General features: G+C 45.2%; 1 long non-coding RNA gene across 1 annotated transcript; it reads left to right on the forward strand.

Annotated features, from left to right (window-relative positions):
- The first annotated feature begins 474 nt into the window (after window positions 1-474).
- On the forward strand, window positions 475-20,587 carry LOC311609509. The gene is made up of 4 exons (XR_014783414.1): window positions 475-2,674; window positions 14,020-14,147; window positions 15,960-16,013; window positions 19,531-20,587. It is a non-coding gene; the product is annotated as an uncharacterized lncRNA (long non-coding RNA).
- Window positions 20,588-20,938: the final 351 nt, after the last annotated feature.

Genomic DNA, 20,938 nt, shown 5'->3' on the forward strand with positions numbered 1-20,938 from the left:
TGCAGCCTGCTTAAACCCAGCCAAGGAGATCTCTGGGCTTTCTGTGTGTTTCAGACACCTGTGATCCAAAAATTGTGATTGTCACAGTCCTCTGACCATGTCTCATAATTTCAAACAAAGACAGCCATGCAGCCACAATTAGTATCCAACAAGCAAGAGTGCTTAATTATTGCGCAACTGTTAAATGCTGAAAAATAATAAAAGTTCTATTCTACTGTGGTCTGAGTGCTGCCCTCATTAAAAACAAAACAAAACAAAACATTCACTTCCAAATGTGTGAGAGATACCTCGAGGCTGAGAACTTTTACCCGCAAACACTGGGTCCCTACCAGTGCAGTTTTCTGAATCTCTGCTGTAGCTTTGGGCACCAGTGTGGTCAAGATGCTTCTTCTTGGCCCAGTGATACAACTGGTGCAGGCTGGGCTCCAGCTTTGTGCTTTTCATGTGGCTTCTTATTGCTACCCTCCAAAAGAATCTAGAGAATCCCAATCAGGTTGGTGAAATGTGGCTCCCACTTACTATAGTTCATAGCCAGCTCATTCTGCTAAGGGGAAATGTTGCTTTTATTTGCCTTCAACTAACATAATTTCTCAAAGAGCAACTTGGTCTTCCATTATTCTTCCAGCTCACGGGTAGGCATAAGTTCGCCACATTTTATTATTGTTATCCTGAAGTAAGGCTTGGCAGGCAATGGAGTCATTACACCAGATGCTGAACAACCTAACGTCCAGGAAGTTCTTTCTGCATTGGTTCTCTGCATAACCACACAGCAAGGGTAGCCTCCCAACTAAGTACGCAAAAACGCAAACCGGGTAGTGCTCTGAACCATTTGGTAGTCCCGCTGCACTAGGAGAAAGGAGATGGTTACCGTGACACCATTGCTGTTATCGATGTTAAAAAGCTTTGGGAGAATATAATTGCTAATAAAAAGGCTTCTTCTCCACGCCCTTCAAGGGTCCCCCCCCCCCCGCCATGACATTTTATGACGCTCCATTCAGATGAATGTAAGGAGAATTAGGTGGAACCTAGCGGCCTACTGTATAAAGTCGCATCTAGAGATCATCATGCGAATGAAGACGGGGAAACTCACTATATTTAGGCATGGTTGTCTTAGAAAACGCATTCACGTGTTTAGATATCGATGTTTAAACTTTTTCTCCTCATGAATGCGTCACGATTTTTCAAACCGACCATGTGCCCCTCCGTGGTACTCCCGTGTCTGCGCATTAAAGGCGGCCATGAAATCATTGTATGGAGCTGGTTTAATGCGTTTAACAGGGAACTAATGGGTTGTCTGTGTCGGGAAGCATGGTCCCATTTCTAATCCCGTCACGTACGGAAGCGGTTTTGTGCGAATCTGTGGCTTCACCTTATCCATCCTGGACGCTCCCACATGAGAAAATCCTTCCAAATGCTTCCAGCTTCCGACGGTTGCCAAAATGGTCTGCTTTCTGTGCCACTGTTTGTTTTTCATTTCAGCCTAAGTTCCTCATACTTAACAATAATAAATGATTGCTGTAATGTAAAACCTCAGTTGAAATGATCCGGTGAGCTCCTGCCTTGTCTTTGCTTTGAAATGCAATGTCAAATACTTGCTATGTTTAGTTTCTCCAAGCTGCAAAAGACCAAAGCTACTTTTGTGCTGGATTTTACTTTCTTTCTTGTCTAGAACATGCGCGCGCACACACACACGCACACAAACACATACGCTCTGTGTGAGCACAAACACACACTTACGCGCGCACACGAACGCAGAGGGAGAGAGAGAGACAGAGACAGAGACACAGAGAGAGACAGAGAGAGACAGAGACAGAGAAACTCCGTAAGAAAGAAAATGAAGAAGCAGGGATGTCCAGTAAAGAAAAAGAGGCAGGGATGCCTGGCGAGGCATGCTCCGGGAGACTCGCTCGGGGGCTCTGGCTTAACCCGGGTACTGGGAAAGGGGCACTCGGGGTGGAACAGGACCCAATGGACCAAAGCTTCTCTGACCAGGGTGAAAGGGCGAGGATGCCCTGAGGGTCCCCGCACTTCTTTGACACAAAACAGGATGGCTAGGCTCCCATACCGAAGTAAAAGTTCCCGACTGCTTGAAGGCTGTAGATAGCCACCTTGCCCTGAGCGAGGACGCTGGCTGGTGAAGCGGCCTCTAGGGCTGGCTGGACTGAGTGGAAGCCCTCGCAGGGGGTCGTGCTGCGCTAGCTTTTGTACCGCCCCGCCTAGGCCAGTCGGGAGCTGACGCACCAGCTCCCCAGAGACGCTGGGGGCGTCGCACTGCAGCTGGGTGGGGAGCAATTTATTCCTGGCGGTCACATCCCACCCCATCTTCTGTTACTCCACCCTACCCCTCCCATCCCTCCACCTCTTCCGCCTCCTCTTCTACCAACGCCCGCACTATCTTCTGGTTCTTCTCTTCGCCCTCCATTCTCCCTCTCTCCCTTTCTTTTCCTCTCTCCCTTCCCCCTCCTCTGAATAACCGAGCTTTTCAAGCTTTTGCCTCCAAAAGTCGTGAGAGAGAGAGAGAGAGAGAGAGAGAGAGAGAGAGAGAGAGAGAGAGAGAGAGAGAGAGAGAGAGAGAGGCAGGCCTGCTGTGACTGGAAGACAGAAGGGAATCTGGTGAATCTGGGAGTGGAAACTTGATGCATCTGAACCAGGATTTAGCAGGGCCTCGCCTAAGGTGAGTACTCTGGGGGCCCCTGAGGAGTTCCACACTTGGAAGGGTCCAGACCCCGCCCAATTCTAAGAGCTTGGCGGTAGTCAAACAGCGGTTAGCACTGGGATGGAGTGAAGGTCAGGGGAAGGGCTACCCGCCAAAGAGCCCGGAGGCAAAAGGGTGCTGTTCGCCTCGCCTCGAAGCCCCTCGCTTCTAGCTCCGTCTGCTGCCCAGGGCTGCTGCCCAACTTGCGTAGGGAATCCGTGACGGGCGCAGTGTCCAGCGTCCTCTCCCATGCCTACCTTCCCGCAGCTCCCCTCCTTACATCCCCGCGTTCAAGGGACGCTCTGGCGTCAGGAAGTGAGAAAGTATGCTTCTCTTAGACCTTGAAAAGGGGAAGTTGTGCAAGGAAGATGCTCTTCGGTGCTACCACTCCCTCGAACCCAAACTGAGATCCCTAGATTATGCAGAATATTGTTCTTTTCTTTTCTCTTTTCTTTTTTCTTTTTCTTTTTTTTAAAGAATGGCTTTAACGAAAATTCGTATACAGTCAAAAAGATTATTTATTGGATCACCATGACTGATCAGCTGCTGTTGACCTACCAATAAGCGTTTTTTAAATACACACGCACACTCATGCGTGCCCCCCTACACGCAAACACACTGGGGGGCTACATGTAATGAGTAAGACAGCTCTAAGTTACCAAGAATTAAGAGAGGAATCTAAAGGGCTTTTTAAATGTTATGTATGCATCCTCCATTTGTGTGCAGATTGGTTGTGGGGGGGGGCGCTGAAGGAGCCCTCGTTGGCTGGGCATTCTCTCTGTGCCTATGTGTTGCGTGTGTTGTCAGCTGGCTCTGGTTTCTAAGCATCGAGTGTTGCCAAAGGCTGAGGCGAGCATCCTCCATCCACCTCGGCACCCTAGCGGCAGAACAGGACTCATTTGTTTGGTGCGGAGCGGTGAGGACCTTGAAGAGACTGGCGTGTAGTTAGGTCGGGGGCCCCCTGCCATCCATTACACCTGCGGCAGATGGCTCAAGTAGTAGGATGGTTTTGTTTGCCAGGATCAAGAAGGGGAGGGGGGGGGAGGAAATTCAACCTGGCCCCACTCAAAAGAAGTACTGTAATGAACCAGAGGAAGGAAAGAAGCCATGCCCATGCCATCAAAAGCAACAATGCTGCCTCCTCCCCTCCGCTGAGTTATCCTGGGCAGTTAATGACCTTGATGCCTGGTTCCGACAGATAACATGGCAGAATTTTACAACACACACACACACACACACACACACACACACACACACACACCTCCATGTGAAAGCACACAGGTGTTCTTAGCATTCCTCTCCATGAAGCGGGGAGGGAAAGCCACCCAAAATTCAGGAGGGCCCATCTTTTCTCAAGAGCTTTTTCATCCACTCAAACCGCCAACTTACACACAACAAATGCTCCTGGCCCCAGACAACCAACTACCTGGGATTTAAATGGCCTTCAAGGGTATCTATCTCATTTTTTTTTTACACAGAGTTAACTTCCTTTCTGACCAATATTGTCATCCTTGCATCTCTTTCTTCGTGTTACTCAACAACCAGGGAATGAAATAAACATACCCTCCCTGGTGACAGCAGAGCATGGGCAGATGTGACAAAGAACACAGATCCAATCCAGTAGCTCAGTCTGTTTTCATTTGTTCAATCTTATACTAAACAGGAGAGCTCAGAGAGAACTGTCTCACAGGAGACCAAAATACACCAGGACTCCGTCTCCAACCTTCACACAAGTCATGAAAATCACCCACATCTATGTTTTTTTAATAGCAAATAATTTTCAGCATTGTTATGCTGACCTAAGTTTTTGTTCCAAATCAAGTAAGTTTCCTTTGCCCAGGGTAATAGTATGCTAACTCGTTGGGATTGGCTGGTATACAGACACAGAGGGATTCCACCATTTTTGAAGCATCCATTCCATTTTCTATAGTTTTCACATTAAGGCCCAACGATGTTTACAGTTATACAAAAGACAATGAAACAGGAATCCATTCTAGCTATGGCTGGGAGGGTCGGGAGTGAGATGCTTTCTAAAAACCCCAACACAGAAAGGGAAAGAAACACTGACATTTTCCAACATGACTTCAACGCCTAGAGAATGCCTTGAGCTGGGTTTGCTTGGCTAGGGCTCCCATGCCCACTGTAGTTTAATTGTTTAGCAGTCATTTTCTTTTTTTCAAGAAGGAACTTTCCTATATATCAGGATATAAGGCTCATTGAGAAGGAACACCATAAAATAGTGCTGTCTTCCATCCAGTATTAGCAGTGTGAGTTTATTCGCAAATCATACAAATTGCCAAGAATTTTTTTTTAAGGTTTGAGCCCATGTTTTATAAAAACACACTATTGTCCACTTGCAGGAAAATTAGAACAAGAAAATGCCTTTTAAAAAAAACCAACAAGAAGTAGAGACTTCTTGGGCATATGAAAGACTTTGTAATGAAAAAGAAAATAGAGAACTGTTTTTAAAACTTCTGCTTTTAAAACTTCCTGTTTTAGTTAAAGAAAAAAATAAAATTAACAAACTTCTGCAATTATTAAGAATGAGGACAATAATTTGGTCAGAGCAAAGCTTATTCCCCGCCCTCTTTCTATTTTAAACACCTTAGATCCTGATTCCACCCAAATACTCTAAAGCTAAGAATGTTCAGTGTGAAGTCTTGACCTTTGAATTAACAGGTGCAGTTATTGTTTTTTAAAAAAGAGATTTGTTAAGAAGTGACATTTTAAATAGAAACTCAAAGACTCCAACTAGTTCAAATGCTGCAGTGTTCTAAGATGAAGGGTTAATTTAAACAGGGTAGTATTGGAATCCCTGTAAATTTTCAGAGCCTCAGAACCTGGCACATGAAATGGAAACATTTAGACTAGGAGGGGATGCTGGGTCCCCTCCCTCCTCCACCCACTGCTGAGACCACCTACATCACATATTTTCCTATAAAGTGGCTATTGTGGTGTTATGGAAAAGATTCGTAAGAAAAAGCCTAGAATACACAAATTGCATGCAGATATACTTTATATAAAATACATATGCTTTAACATATCTACTTTGATATACATGGTGTGTGTGTGTGTGTGTGCTTTAGATCTCAAAAGCATCACCATCACTCCAAGCTTACCTTAAATTTCTCAATTTAAGGTATATAAAATTTATATTTAAGGTATATAAATATTTAAGGTATATAAGGTATATAAACTTAATGTATTAAAATATTATAATTCATAAAGAAAAGGAGTATCAAATGTCAATTACTGGATGCAGTACAACATGGTAAAGCCATGAAAGCCATCCAGCACACAGAATGGCTTAACCAATTTACAGGCCTATGGTGCCAGGCATTTGCAAAGATAATAGTCTTCATTTGGCGCTGAAATAGGTGTGGTGCTGAAGAGGGATATATTATAAACTCAAGTAAATTAGGATTTGGGCTTTTGCTTGGGTCTCTTAAAACCGAAGGTCACTGCATTAGCAGGTCCTTAGGGTTCCCAGAAGAAAGGACCTTCTACTACAGAGAGGGTATGTGTGCTGCTTGTGTAATCAGCCCCTTTCTGAAGCCCCATAAGGCTCTCTAGAAACTATAGCTTTGTCTTTCATGGTACAGTATTGGCTAGAGAGGTCCTGAGAACCATGAACACAAAGCTCTTGAGGGCCCCCAAGTCCAGAGAATGCACGATCTCCAGGTCAGGGCCGCCTCGACGACCCAAGCGTGATGCTCAGTAAGCCAGTAGGTGTCGCTGTTTCCCTGCTGGCAGGAGCCTGGAGCCCGACGTTGGCCCCTACAACCATCCTTTTTTTGGGGGGCCCTGGTGCTTTCCCAGACTCCTCTGAGCTCTAGGGATGCGCTCGCTCCCTTGTCTTGCTCCCCGAACGCCAGCCAAGGTGACACCTGGCCGCGACCACAACAACACTGGTCGGACTAAGTAAAGGAACATCTATGGAAAGCGAAAGGAGACGCCCAAAGGCCGCCCCGACGGAATAAGCTAAAAGCCCTCTTCATCCGTTCCTATGCTCCCCTTTTTTTTCTTCAGAAGCCAAGAGTGGCGGAGAGGGGGGCAGGCTATCGGAAGCACCCTGGTAAAACCCTAAATTGAGAAATTCAGACACGGTTGTACTTTGGCTTTGAAAATAAAAATAAACAAGAGGTTCAAAATCTCCCTTCACGGAAACTATTCACAGAAAGAGTTGTAATATCTTTGTCTCAAAAGACAAGGAAGGAAGGACGAAGGAGGAGGAAGGAGAGAAAGAGAGAGAGGGAGGAGAAGGGAAGAGAGGGATAGAGGGAGAGGGAGGGAGAGAGACAGAGGGAGGGAGGGAGAGGGAAAGGGAGAGGGAGAGAGGGAGGGAGGGAGGGAGGGAGGGAGGGAGGGAGGGAAGACAACTCTAGGCCTGGCCCTGGAGCTACTTGTGGTCTTGCCAGCACGCCAGTACACGGAATGTGATGGCGTTGGCCAGCCTCTGCTCTGCCTCAGAAAGGGAAAATTTGAAATACATTAGTGTCCCCGCCGTTCTCACCAAAGCATTACTAACTAAGTATTAATCTCCATTGGATAGGGTTAGGTCGTCTTTGGAATATGTATTAAAATTCTAAGTATTGAGAATTCTGTTCCTTTCTCTGGCATCCTGCGGCCCCCTGGCTTTGGCTCAGTATGCCGCGTAAGCGATTATTAATCAGAGGCGTTCTTTTTGTGTGTTTCAAAAGAGGGGCATTTGGCTTGCAGATTCCAAGAGAGACATTTACAATGGTTGCATCCTATAGATGGCTGGAGACTTTATGAAGATCGGGGTCTCTTTGCATAGGGAACTCACGTCTCTGATTAAAAGGTGACAAGGGAGGAGGGCATGAAGCACCCTAAATTCTTAGGCTTGTGCAGTCGCATGAGGTATCGTGGAAATGGAACTAGCTATGTATTTAATTTGATTTTAAAGTAATATCTTCAGTTAAGAGTTTGCTCTTTTTTTAAGTATACTGATGTTTTGTGTAAAAGTAAAACATTCGTAAAAAGAAAAACCACAAGAAATATAAAACTGACAGACAAAACAATTCTCACTTAAAGTCCCAAGTATATTGGAATAATTTTTGTTGTCATGTCTGGGCCTAGGCCTCATCATCTCAGGACCCTCGGAGCAAGAGGGCTCCTATTAAGAGAGGCTGAATTTTTAGCCAGAGTTGGCAAGTGGCTTCATTAAATGTCACGCCCTTTGCTATGTTCTTAAAATTGGCTCCTTTCTTTAAAGTCTCATGTCTGTTATACAATCTTAAAGAATCATTTCTGATCCAGACGGTAGATTTATCTCTGGGAGGGGTGGGGGTAGGACGGGCACGTGTTTAATTGGAGGTTGTGAAGTTCGGTGAGATGATATTTTTAGGTTGGGATTCTCAAATTCATATATTTGGATATTTCTTCCGGTCTCACTCAACCTGTTTCCCCTGGCTCACTCAACCCTGCCTCTCTTTTTCCGCTCTTTCTAGCCTCTCTCTTCCTTCTTCCCTCTACAGCGCCTCTTTCCCTTTCCTCCCGCTTCTGTTTTTCGCCTCTTTCTTTCTTCCCAGCTCCCTTTCTTGTATAATTTATTGTCTGATTCTATCAGTCAAGTTCATATGAAACTAGCAAGTGGGAGGCCCAGCACCCTAATCTGGTCCTCTCCCCGACGCGCATAAGAGACTTTAGGGAGGTGTTGGTAGCTACCAGATCACGGACCAGCGCGGTGGCCCTAGGTGCAGAGCGCGCTGCTTGTGGAGGAGTTGGGGTCCGCCTAGGGTTGCGGGGCTTATTCAAATGCCGCCCGCTGCTGCTGTGATTCGCGGGGACCCGGCCTCCATATGGTAATGCGGGCGCGGGGAGGGGGGGTTGGGTGGGGTGGAGGGAGGCGCAAAAGGGAGGGGAGGAGAGGATGGGGTTGAGGGCGGGAGGGAGGGGGCTCCGACACCGCGCGCTCTGCTGCCGTGCTGGGACAGAGCACCCGGACCCGCGGCAGCGGAGGCAGCGGCTCTACCCACCCTCTACCGCAACACTGTTCGAGCCAGGAAGCCACCAAGCCAAGGGCCCTCGGGGTAAGCCACAGCGCGCTCACCGTAGCGATGGTGACGCCAATGAGGGAAATTAGAAACAGAAAAGATTACAGAGAGATCAGAGATAAGAGGTGTACCTCTCTCTGTCCCTTGTCACACAGCGCGCGTGCACATGCATCTGTACAAACATGCATGCTCAGACAGCAATGCATTCCACAGTCCTTGCTACTTCCATTTAAATACATGCACCGACACTCTATGCCCCGCAACGTGGCCAGTGTGTTTGTCCTGACCCTGCATAAAAGCGGGCAGGTATGTGCCAGAGCCCAGTCAAGAATAAACAGCCATGCATAATTGAATCGTAGCCAAACTCAGACATTCCGCCTGCTGAATTGATTCATTCGGCCAGGTTCTCCCCACCCTAAGCGGAATTCTGTAACCAGTTGAGGAATTCTGCAATTATTCATAAAATGTGCTGAATTTTTTTTACCTCTGGTAACGTAATTTTGCTATATATGGCAAGGTAAGGGTGAACCTGAAGGATGGATGTGTTTCCATTTTTTAATGTTTTACGCATAGCCATCTGACCACTTTTTATTGGGTGACATATCATATGAGCACTTTCATGTAGGCTTGGAAAAACTATAGCCAGAGGAAAGGCTGGAAAATGCCATAAGAATTAAGGGTGCTGAAAATGGATGCTAGAGAATCCAACATGAAAGATGGCATACAGCTGTGGGTTTGAAATGAAAGGAAATACATGTGAATATTTATACACAAAAGCCATTGGGGAGGGCTGAGCCTTGCCTTGAGTAGCTGTGCAGGTAAGTCATTCATAAGAAAACTAATTACCTGTGCATGTACTCGGACTTGTTTAATTGAAAAAGCTGCATGTGTGCACATTTTCTGTTCTTTGTGGTTATGCAATTATGGATTAAGTCTCTATCTCTCTCTTTTTTTTACATTATAGCTTTGGGGAATGTTAATATGTGATTTACATATACATATATCCAATAGCCTTTGTGCTGAATAGCTATATTGCCAAGAAGGAAAAATTCTATAAACAAGATTACTATTGCTTGAAATCCAACTCAAGGCCTGTGTATTTTAAGGCACATCAGCTGGTTTAATACAGTTGGCTGTTTTGTTTGTGTGTTTTCACTTCAAAGTCTGGAATTAAGGATGCTTTGCAATCGAGATAATGTCCTCTCATCCATACTGGGATACAATTAAACTCAGTACATTTTATATGCTGCAGACATTTTAAATGCTACAACATGGTTGAAAATGTCTTCCTTGCAGAAGAAGGCTGTCCACCGCTGTGTCTAGACAATTTAAAATAGTTTTTCTTTTTTAAAAGAAATGTTAGAAAGCAATAGTTGGTGAGTATGGCATTCCCTCAGTTAATCAGCACAATCCTTTAGTAATCTTTGGAATCCCTTTGCTCACACGTACTTTTTTTTTCACATATATTGGCTCCAACCTATGTTTCTACTAATATGAAGTTAATCAGACAATCAAACTTTGAGCCCCAAAACCCTCACCCTCAGCATTATAGTCAATGGGGGGGGGGGGAAGCGGCTATGTAAAGAAAGACAAAAAGGAATGTGTTTCTTTTATGATCAAACTAGGATGTTCTCCCGTTGGCATTGCATACATAGTAGCACATATGCATATTTGTAATCTTAAGTAAACAGAAGGGAGGCAACTGTGTATATAATCTAGCTAGATATAGCAGCAGACACTAGCAAAAAAAAGACGGATAGATAGGACAACAGAGACAGACATAATAAAACAGGAAGAAAAAAGAAGGGGGAGGGGAAGCAACAAAACTGTAGAACCAGAAATTTTCAAGGAATTTTTTTAAAAATGCAAATATAGCTTTACATATGCATCAGTATTAAAATAATACACGCCGGACCCAAGGGGAGTTGCAGGAGGAGGAGGAGGAGGAGGAGGAGGAGGAGGAGGAGGAGGAGGAGGAGGAGGAGGAGGAGGAGGAGGAAAGAATGGAGGCGCCGCGGAGCCCTGATTATGCATGGGCTGGAGCTGCCTCCTCTAACCTGTTCTCGGAGCAGGGCAGCCGGCGGTCCTCAGCCGCCCACAGAACAGGAGCCGAAACAACCGTTCCCGAAGGCTACAGCGTTTATTTTTCTCTTTTGGGGGATTTTGGCGGTTGTTTCAGGGGCTAGCCAACAGGCCCCTTTAATTAAAAGCTTCAATAAAAGGCGATCGCTCCAGGAATGCACCGCTCCTCTTCACGCAGGATTTGCATATTTTTTTAATGCCCTAATTTCCTTGATGTATGTAAATGTAGCCGGACGTAGAGGGAGACAGGGAGCTGACGTCAATGGACGTGACCTCGCTGCTAAACCTTGAACGTGAAGCCGGGATGGGGGAAAACACGGAGCGGCAACCGGTGGAGCCCGAAAGCCTGTGTGGCTACCGAAAGGTAGCCAAGCCGGAGCAGGAGCTGCCAAGGGCGCCCTTACCAGCCCCAGGGGAGGACAAGCCGCTGCCTGGTTACTGCCCCGCGGCAGTTGCCAGCCTCGCCAGCCTTCCCGCCACTTAGGCAGCCTTGGGTCCTGCCTCACCAAATAGACGTTTTCTTACCCCTAGCGGGGGAGTGGGGGGGCGGACGGGAGATAGAGAGAAAGAAAGGGAGACAGACGGACAGACAGACAGACACACACACACACACACACCTAAAAGAACAAACCGAAAGCAACACATAACAAACTAAAGGATCCCAAGTGTTTTAGAACAACACTCGGTAGCTTGTCAGAAAGATTGACAATGGAACATTTTTTTCCCTCTCCACAAGAAGAGGAGAGGGAGACGACAGACACCAGCAAAGCATTCCTAAAACACGATATGCTACACACGTTCCCAGTAGGGAGAGGTAAATTACTCAACCAAATGGTGAGGGTTTCTCTTTCGGCTACCTGTTTACCTGTGAACAAATTATGCGTGTCAGCTTCATTAACAACAGTGCCAGGGACGCGAATTTTACTGTAGTGGGAGTGGTGTGTGTGTGTGTGTGTGTGTGTGTGTGTGTGTGTGTGTGTGTGTGTGTGTGTGTGTTTGAAGATGCTTAGACTGGTGAGGACCGAAGGAGGCGACTTGAAACACACCAGTCTTTGCATGGCCAAGTCTGGGGACTTCTCAGGCCAAGACAGCAGGGCTAAGGCTCGAGTTTCCCCCTTTGGAGAGATAAACCTAAAAAGGCTTCCCTTGAACAGCTAGGCCCATCCGATCGCATTGTCTGAAGAGCGGGGAATTGAGGTGGGAACCATCCTCTTAGCTGCAGCTTGGATTAGGCCTGATGTATTCTTCTTGTAAGAGCTCAGCTACCTCTCAGTGGCGGCGGCGCTGGGAGACTCAGCAGGGAAGCCTGCAGGCTCCCCTGTCCCCGCGCGCAGGCTAGCGTGTGCCCGCGCACCAGGCGGGGGCCGCTGGCACCTCCCAGAGCATCCTCGCCCCCGCCTGAGATCGCCACGGGCTGCGAGCCGCGAGGGTTTGGTCTTCGGCGGCCACTGAGTTAGGGGCACCAAACGGCCAGTAGGCTAGGATGGGGCGCTAGAGGCCGCGGTGTCAGCTTCCCAAGGCTGCCGTTTCTGATTCCACCCCTCGGTCCCAGCTTTGTTTTCCTGACCTGTTCTCGGAGACTGGGCCGCATGCCCGAGAGGGGAGCGTGTGCTTGTGCGTGTGAGTGTGCATGTGCGTGTTCGCGTGCGTGTGCGTGGAGGTCGCGGGCGCGCGCAGCGGGCGGGGACCCTCCAGCCAAGGACAGGCTTGGCTGGCTGTCCTCCGGCTGCACTTGGCGGGAAAGCTGGGGGCCCGCAGCGGGGCCGCGCGCTGGCAGCTCTCAGGACTGCCTCCGTATTCCTGCGCGGGTCGCATTTACATACTGGCGGGCGTCGAATTTTCACAGAGCACCACCCCCCTCCTCGCCCTAGGTCGCACGCGCGCGCAGGCTCCCACTACCGCCCCAGGCTCCTAGGTATCTAGCGGAGGCTGCCTCCAGCTCCAGGCGCGCAAATAGGCCCAAGGGAGCAGACAGCTCTCCTCGGGACAGATTCCTGCACCACCTCCCCCTCCTCCTACGCGCCGGCACCCCTGACAGCCTCCTGCTGGTGTTGCAGGACACCCACCTTCCCTGAAAGCCCCCACCTTTCCCTCTACACGCTTTCAGCCCCTCCTCCCATATCTCAGCCTCTCTGGCACACACACACACACACACACACACACACACACACACACACGCTTTTTCTTCCTTTTCAACCTTTATCATGCGTGCCTGGTACCTTTTGAATAAAACCAGAGCTTAGAAAAGAAAATATCCTTATAATGTATTCCTTGTCTTTAGCCAAACACATTAACAATCAGAAGGGGGAGGGGACTTGAACCAAAAGACCTTTCTTTAAAAAAAAAAAAGTCTTCAAGTCAAAAGGTCATTCTCCAAGTTTGTAAATAAAATTGCAAAGGGAACCCCTAAAGAAAGGAAAGGAGGAAGGGAGGGAGGGAGGGAGGGAGGGAGGGAGAGAAGGAGGAAGGGAGGGAGGAAAGAAGGAAGGAAAACCCACAAGTTAATAAAATGGTGCACTGGGAAAACAGGACAGGGGAATGCTTTGAAAAATGCTTTTAAGACACCAAGAGGAGAAAAGCTAGGGTAAGAGAGAAAAAAGAAAAGAGAGAGACAGAGAGAGAAAGAAAAGAAAAGGTGGAAAAGGCAAAAATAAGTTTCCAAAGAAATGTGTGCTTTGCATCCTACAATAGAAAAATGTAGGCATCGCCCTCCTTCAGACGAGACATTTCTAATTTGTTCCGTCTGTCAGGAGGGGACTATGAGAGGTTTGGGTGCAAATTCATTATCTCTGGCAACGCAGAACGGAGTGTGGGGACTGAAAAAGACCGTGGCAATGGATGAACAATGGGCCTTCAGTTCATCAGTAACAAAAGCAGTGGGGAAATTGGTTGAGTTTCAGAGCACGTCCTCCTCGGCAGAGGGGGCTGGACTAGACCTTGGACAGCCCCCCCAAAAACTTGCCGAGCCTCACACACACCACTTCACTCTGCACTCCGAGGCTCAGGGAGCAAGTGCTTGGAGTGGGGGGGGGGGCGGGGAAAGTTGGCTTTTTCCCCCTCCTTGGTCTTTTGCATCCTTCTCTCTCCCTCAGAAAGACGAGCTGCATAAACTATCTTAGACGCAGTCAAGGAAGAATCTCCCACCATGTGGAATTGAGCGGCAGTTTTAAATGTACTAAGAGAAGACTGATCTAAAAAAAATTTTTTTCCCCTTCTTTTTTGGAGACGCCTAAAGGAGCCTGTTTGTGTGCTGTGGCCACGTTCTGCTGGGACTGGATCTTGCCTTCCGCCTGGCTCTTCGATTTTGATCCGACTTGATTTGGGAACAACACTGCCTGGCGCAGAGAGATCAAGTGAGTATCTCGGCGGCTTGAAGGTTGCAAGCTCCCGGGGCAGTGTCAGGCCCAAGCTGCCAGTAGTTGACCCGGCACTCACACTAAGAGCCGGGCGAGGGCCGCTCCAAGGGCCAGTCCGGGGCTTTGCTTTAGCTAATTGATTGTACGTCTCCAATGCCAAACCTGTTGATCCCGTGAGTTGTCCGAGCCAGGACTGTTAATTATCCTTCGTGTTGACCCCCTAATCTCAGAGATATGCCAGGAAAAATTCGCGCAGAGAAAAGAAATTTTGTATGTAAATTTGTGGTGTTGGTGGCGGGACCTTCTTCCCTTAGATGCCGCGCTAAATACAGCTGGGTTTGTGTCCTTGAATTCTGGATTCTCATTTAAAATAATTTGTCTATTTTTGGATCGCCCCAAAGTTTCAGTTACCTGGCACTGAAGCCACCGTCTGATTAGGTACTGGTGAAAAACTTGTGTACAGTGCATTTTCTCTGCTTTTTGGGTTTGGAGGTGAGAGACCACTTTATAGAGCCACTCTGAGTTTAGCTTTAACCGAGATGCTACCTTCAGGGTTAGTGGCTAGGACTTGGAGCTATTCACTCTCCGAAGCCTTTGGAATCGGAGCGAAGCCTGTTCTTGGTTTGGTTAGAGGCCAAAACCAAATGAAGGCAAAACCTTCTTTTCGGTGGTTAGGAACTATCTGTAGAAAATCCTGAGCGAGGAGTACTATAGCCGTGGTTTTATTTTGCATTAGGATCTGCGGCGTTTTTCTCTTGCAAATGTGCCGGCGGTGCTTGAATAGAGCACTGTCTAAAGGGGTCAGGGCAATTCAGTGGAACTGATCAGAAGTTAGACCCCAGGCCCTGTCATGTCACGGCCACGGCCGTGGGGTGGGGGTGGGGATTTAGAACTGTGGCTGCCTTGGGCCCACAAGGATCGTGTCAAATCGTTTTCTCACTCTCTTGGCGCCCACACCTGCCCACAACCCTCCATTTCCACCTTGGCATCAGTAACTAGGGCGCTGGCACGAAGGAGCCACTGTAGTCAGCATAATTGAACCGGTGCAGCACTTTCATTTTGCAAAAAAACAACAGCTCCACCCCTCCAGTCCAAGATAATAGTAAGCATTAAAAAAATCATTTTTAAAAACCAACCTATATTCGGGAGTATATAAGACTTCCTAATATTGGTTCGTGGGGGTGGGGGTGGGGGAAGGGTATAAAAATCCACCACTTTACAGCAATCAGGTTTTACATTATTCATTGATTTACTGAAGGAAAGAGCCAATCAGGAGCCATAGATATGAATGCACATCTCACTGTGCTGTGGCTTTACAGTAAACTATTTGCATCTTTCTAATGGATTAGACATTTATCCTGGGATTCCCATTGTTTGAAAGGCCAGGAAATTCAGTCCCTTAAACATTTAGAAAATCAGACTTTGTTCCAGACTTAAAATCCTTGCGTGGTGGGGCGCTCTCTTCTCTTTTGTATGGCAGGTTACAAGGTTCAAATCCCTAATGTTTCTTAAGTCTCTCTTCTTTCCGAGCTAAAAATAAAGGGAGAAAGAAAAATTAATTTCCCAAACCCCTCTAGATCCTGCATATTTTGCATTCCCATTATCATGCATGTCTCCATTTAAATGCAAATTAGCATATTTAACCCTGTAGGTGCTAAGGCCCAAGATACACAGTACTGGTATTTTATATAATCTTTTGGCATTTTAAGGAATCACAGTAATTGTAATGCTTTAAATTAAACCAAATTTATATATGATCTACATTATTTATATAAACCATGATCATTTGTTTTATTGCCTTTTTTTCAGATGAGACAGACTTCAAAGAAGCATAAAATGCATAGACTATTCAATCAAACAAAGGTAATTTAAATTTTTTTATTTGATAGAATCTAACTGATGTACAAGACCAAAATAGAATATGGTTTACTGGCAGACAGGTTTGCAGTGTCTTTTCTATCTCCCCTTGCAGAAGACAGAATCCCAGAAACATCTCAGTCTCAGTGTGTTTAGTCTTTTTTTTCTTCTGTAGGAACCTTTGTGAATATGTATGTAACATATACATATATACATAAAGCACAATATAAACATAGCCTGAAATAGCCTAGAAGAAAGAAGCTCATATTCAGAAAAAAATTAAGATACCTTTATTACAATGAAAGCCAGTTAGGTTCATTACTGGCACCATGGACATTGATGTAAGTGAAATGACTTTTTATAAAGACAATAGCAGGATTGATTATAGACTACAGTTTGCACACCTGTAATTCTTACAGACCAAATATTTAAAACAAGTTGATGTTAGGCCAGTTTGTTAGGTATTCTACATTAATGTGAATAGGATTTAGACATAATCTAAATATTGTTCACAAACCAAGTATATTTGAATTAATTAAATAGCATACCCTGACTCAAATAGGAGAAAATCCATAACTTTTTGCTTTAAAGCAGCAGAGACTATTTTATAACCAAGTAAACCAGGATGTTTCAAACCATGTTTCAGCAATCTGGAAACTTATGAAAAGATCACAAAGTAAGCATGACAATCACACTGTAATCTACCAGCTACTAACTGGAGAATAAGCAGTCAGGGTGTTTGAACTCAATACATCATCTCCTTCAAGTGCAAAAATATCTGAGTTTAAAGTCTAGTTGCTGAGGCCTGCTCTTCATGTGTAACATCGCTAGGACTCCTTGGAGCTATATAAATGTAACATATCGTAGGGTGTACATGTAATAATGCATATGATAAACTACGGTATAAACCTTGGCAATATTATGAATAAGGAGACACTCAAAGTTAAATACTAGTGTGCTTAATTTTCTCCTGTGTGCATGAGAGGTTGATAGAGAAATAAAATATTTAATTGGCTACATGGCTAATAAACAGACTGCCCATAATCCTGATCTTGGCTCATTTCACTCACTGGGGTTCCCATGATGAGCACCAAACCTGCAGCCCAGTCTTGTAGTCAGTTGGCATGACTGTATCATGTTGCCCTAAGTATGTGCTATTTTAACACAGTCTCTTCTTAGTGCTAGAAGCATTCAAACATTCAGTGTGTTAACTCCCATGGTAGATACCATTTCTAAAAGCACATTTTATTGTTGAGTATGGGAATATAGTCATAATAATTTTCAAACCCAGAAAATGTCAGAATAACAGACATACACACTGATGTACACGGACCTTGTCCTCACTCACTTAGACATGAAGCAAAGAGAAATTTTTAAAATATTTTGAGTTCTTGGGCTTTGACTTACAGAGTTGAGGATATTTGAGCTCATGATTGCTTTATGTAATACATGCCAAATCACTAATTATTCTGCTGCTAGTTCTTGGAAAGCAAGGCCACTGTGCTCTTTAATCTTCCAACCTTCAAAGCCCATTAGCATTTTTACACTATGTCAGAAGTAGCATGGGCCTCATTGAGCTGTTTATGTTGTGACCATAGGGTATAAAAAGGAACGAAAATTTCATGAATGAGCTTTTAGGACTGGATTGTAGTGTTCATGTGCGTTTTATACCTGACTCCTTGTTCACAATTTGATAAGAAATATAGGTGAGTTTTTTTTCCCACATCTTAGTCTTTTCTAAATAAGCAATAAAAGAATGCTTACCATAAAAGTAAACAAATTAGTATAAGGATAAATTGGCATCTTTGTTACTATGCCATATCTTACCTAGTGTGATATTATGTTTAAACTCTTCTTTGAAGATTTTTTTTCCTAGCATAAAAACAACACAGAACAAACAAAACAAAACAAAACTTGCCAGTCTCTCCTTTACGGGGTGTTTATTTGTAGGCTCTGTATGTGATTGCCTAAGCAGATTCCTCATTCATCTCCTAAATGCATAAGTTAGTGAATTACTGAGAAAAATATACGTTCCAAAAAATAGCAATCTAAAAGTGTTTTAGAAATGTGTACATTAGAAACTATTGTTGCAATGTTTACCTGTGCTGCATTCTAATGCATATGCTCTTTATATGCAATTATTAAAAAGAAGAAGAAGCTCATCTGCCATTGGGGAAAATGACACATTATGGAATATAGAGTGCTGTGATGCATTGGTGATGTGTGCAAGGGAGTCTAAGAATTATTAATTCTCTTTTAGCATGTAACTTGAAGAAAATCAACACTACTAAAAATTAGTCATTTTGAATAATAATCCATAATGTTTACCCACAGGAAAAAAATGTCTCTTATGGAGATTACCATGAATGTTTTGTTGAGAGGCATTTGGATGTTAGCTATTATAAATGTATTAGACACAGCATCTGTTATAAAGGATGGAAAAGAAAAAGACTCCTTTAAGTGATTTTAAAGTAACACTTTAAAAACTTCTAAGACAATGAATAAAGTTAATTTATTAAATGAGACCTTCTGCTTCTAGACAGACAAAAATAGGAGTGGTTGGGGCAAGAGAAGTGTGGTGACACCAGCTCTTCATTTCCAGGTGTTTTTGTCTGTATTTTCAGGAGACAGTACTTTTGACGTAATTTTATAAGCAAGCCTAGTGCATTTTGTCCAGTGTAAAAATTGATGTTTAAGACAGTAGACAAAGGTTCAGTATTTTAACTACAGCAGAGTTGTGAACAACATTAGAAAGTATTGCTGCAATGTTCACCTGTGCTGCATTCTAACGCACACACCCTTTATATGCAATCATTTTTTTTTCTAAAGAGAGAGAGAAGCTCATCTGCTTAGATCGTTCAGTTTGAACTTACAGAACAAAATATGCTGCCCTATCGCCACGGTACACAGATACAAAACATCACTGAGCTGTGGAGCCATTAAAAACACAACACCAAAGCAAATTGTCAATGTAATCACACATCGACTCACTGCGTAATACAGATCTGATTCCCAGCCCCAGAAAGCGAGGCCCCGCTTTAAGCAATAGCAAAGTGCCTTCCATCTGCCTGCATATGCAATCTGCCAGAAGAGAAATGCAGGCAGAGACGTTCCCCAGACCTGAAATGCTTTTATCTGTCCTTAGAGAGAGATTTCCTCCAGTCTTTGGATATTAGAGCGATCTACACTAGCGCCGAAGAGGTAAAAGGCCGCGGGTTGCTTTTCCAGGAGCAGTCTGTAGTGCTAGTGGATGAAATGTTGATTCAGAAAATAGGTCTTGTTGCAAAGCTGCTGCTGCCGTCGCCACCACCGCTGCCGCCTCCGCGGCCTCCGCTACTGCTGGCAGCAGGCGTGGGGCAGTTGGCTGATCACTGATGCATATCAATAACCATGTACTTGAGATTTCTCATGACATCATCATTACCTTGGTCTCCCGCGGTCTCAAACCTTTGACCTTGCCGGGCTGGTCCACAATTTGGCAGTGAAAGCCCCTCCAATGACGGCCCTTTTCTTCTTCTTTCAGACCGGGGCAGCAGTACGCCAGCAAGACGGCATCTTCTCCCCACCCTAGAAGTCCTGAGAAATCGAGGATCTTCCCCTAAAACATTTACATACAAGATCTGTGCGATCAAGCTGCCAGCACTTGGTACAAAGCTTATGATGCCTAACCCAATGATCCGGAGCAGATCTTTGAATCAGCTGTCACCTCTATAGAATGGGATTTTCCCTTTCTTCCTCCTTAACCAGCGCTGGAAACTGCCGATGGCTTTATACATCTCGGTAGAGGAAGGCTAAAGAATCTTAACGTGAGAACCAAGCAATTTACAATGCAAATAGAGGCCTGTGAAGGGATGGACGCTGCTGCTCACTCCGAACAGCTTGCTGCACCTTAGTCGCTGGTCTTATTTTTCTGATATTGATAGATGAATTGTTGGCTAACGCTGCTGGAGATTACTTGCTGGAAGGGGAAAAAAAGTTTGGAATAAACTCTGAATGCAACAGATCTCATTTGGATGTTCTAGCCGCACACACGCAGACAGAAACCAGGTCATGTTTACTTGAAAAGGAGGAATCTTAAACCACCGCGGCAGCTATCCCGGAGGACTACGCTTCTACAAAGGCAGAGAGGATCCGAGGCTCTGGAGTCCAGCCAGAGGAAGACAAGCCTGTGAGGGAAGCGAGTTGTTATCTTTGGTTATCTAGCTGTATGAGTGTATTGGTCTTCATAAAGCTAGATAACCGAAAGTAAAAACTCCTTCAAGATCACCGAGGAGCGTTCCAGAAAGAAAGACTGCCACCAAGAGACAGTAAAAACCAGAAAGGTCAGGAATGCTTATTGAATCTAACTTTTTTTTTCTTTCTCTTATGATTGAAAGTGGGATGCAAGGAAACTAAGTGACACCCATATTGAAATCTGAAGGGGCCAGGTTTTGAAGGGGCTGTACAACTGAAAAGGAGAATTGCATAGTGTGTTGACCGGTTCTATTTTGAAGTCAACGTTCACACATGAGATTGTTTTTCCTTAGAAAGCTGTTAGAGAGATGCCTGGTACCTGGTTTGAAAACAAACAAACAAACAAACAAACAAAAAACCCCGATTTCATAATTATGCAGATTTGGGCGGTTCTCTTCTGAGGCCCCTCCCCCCCCAAGTTTGAAGCTTGTGCTTGGAAAGTTTCTATTTTGTGCTGTACACTAAATTCTATGAAGTTAGGCTTTCAGTAAAACTTATACTGGAAGGTTAATAATTTTTATCTACCGAGTACTTAGAGCTGGCAGGGAAAGCGAGGTGCGGGGGGGGGGGGCGCTGCAAAGGCTGATTTTTATTCTTCTATTCAAAATACAAGGACAGATGCTTCTCTGTTCACAGAGGGTTTCCTTGAGGAAGCTACTGAAGCAGAAAGACATGATGGAGACGAGATCGCCTCCCCT

Source organism: Acomys minous (genome assembly GCF_964271855.1).
Source record: "Acomys minous genome assembly, chromosome: 11".
NCBI lineage: Eukaryota > Metazoa > Chordata > Mammalia > Rodentia > Muridae > Acomys > Acomys minous.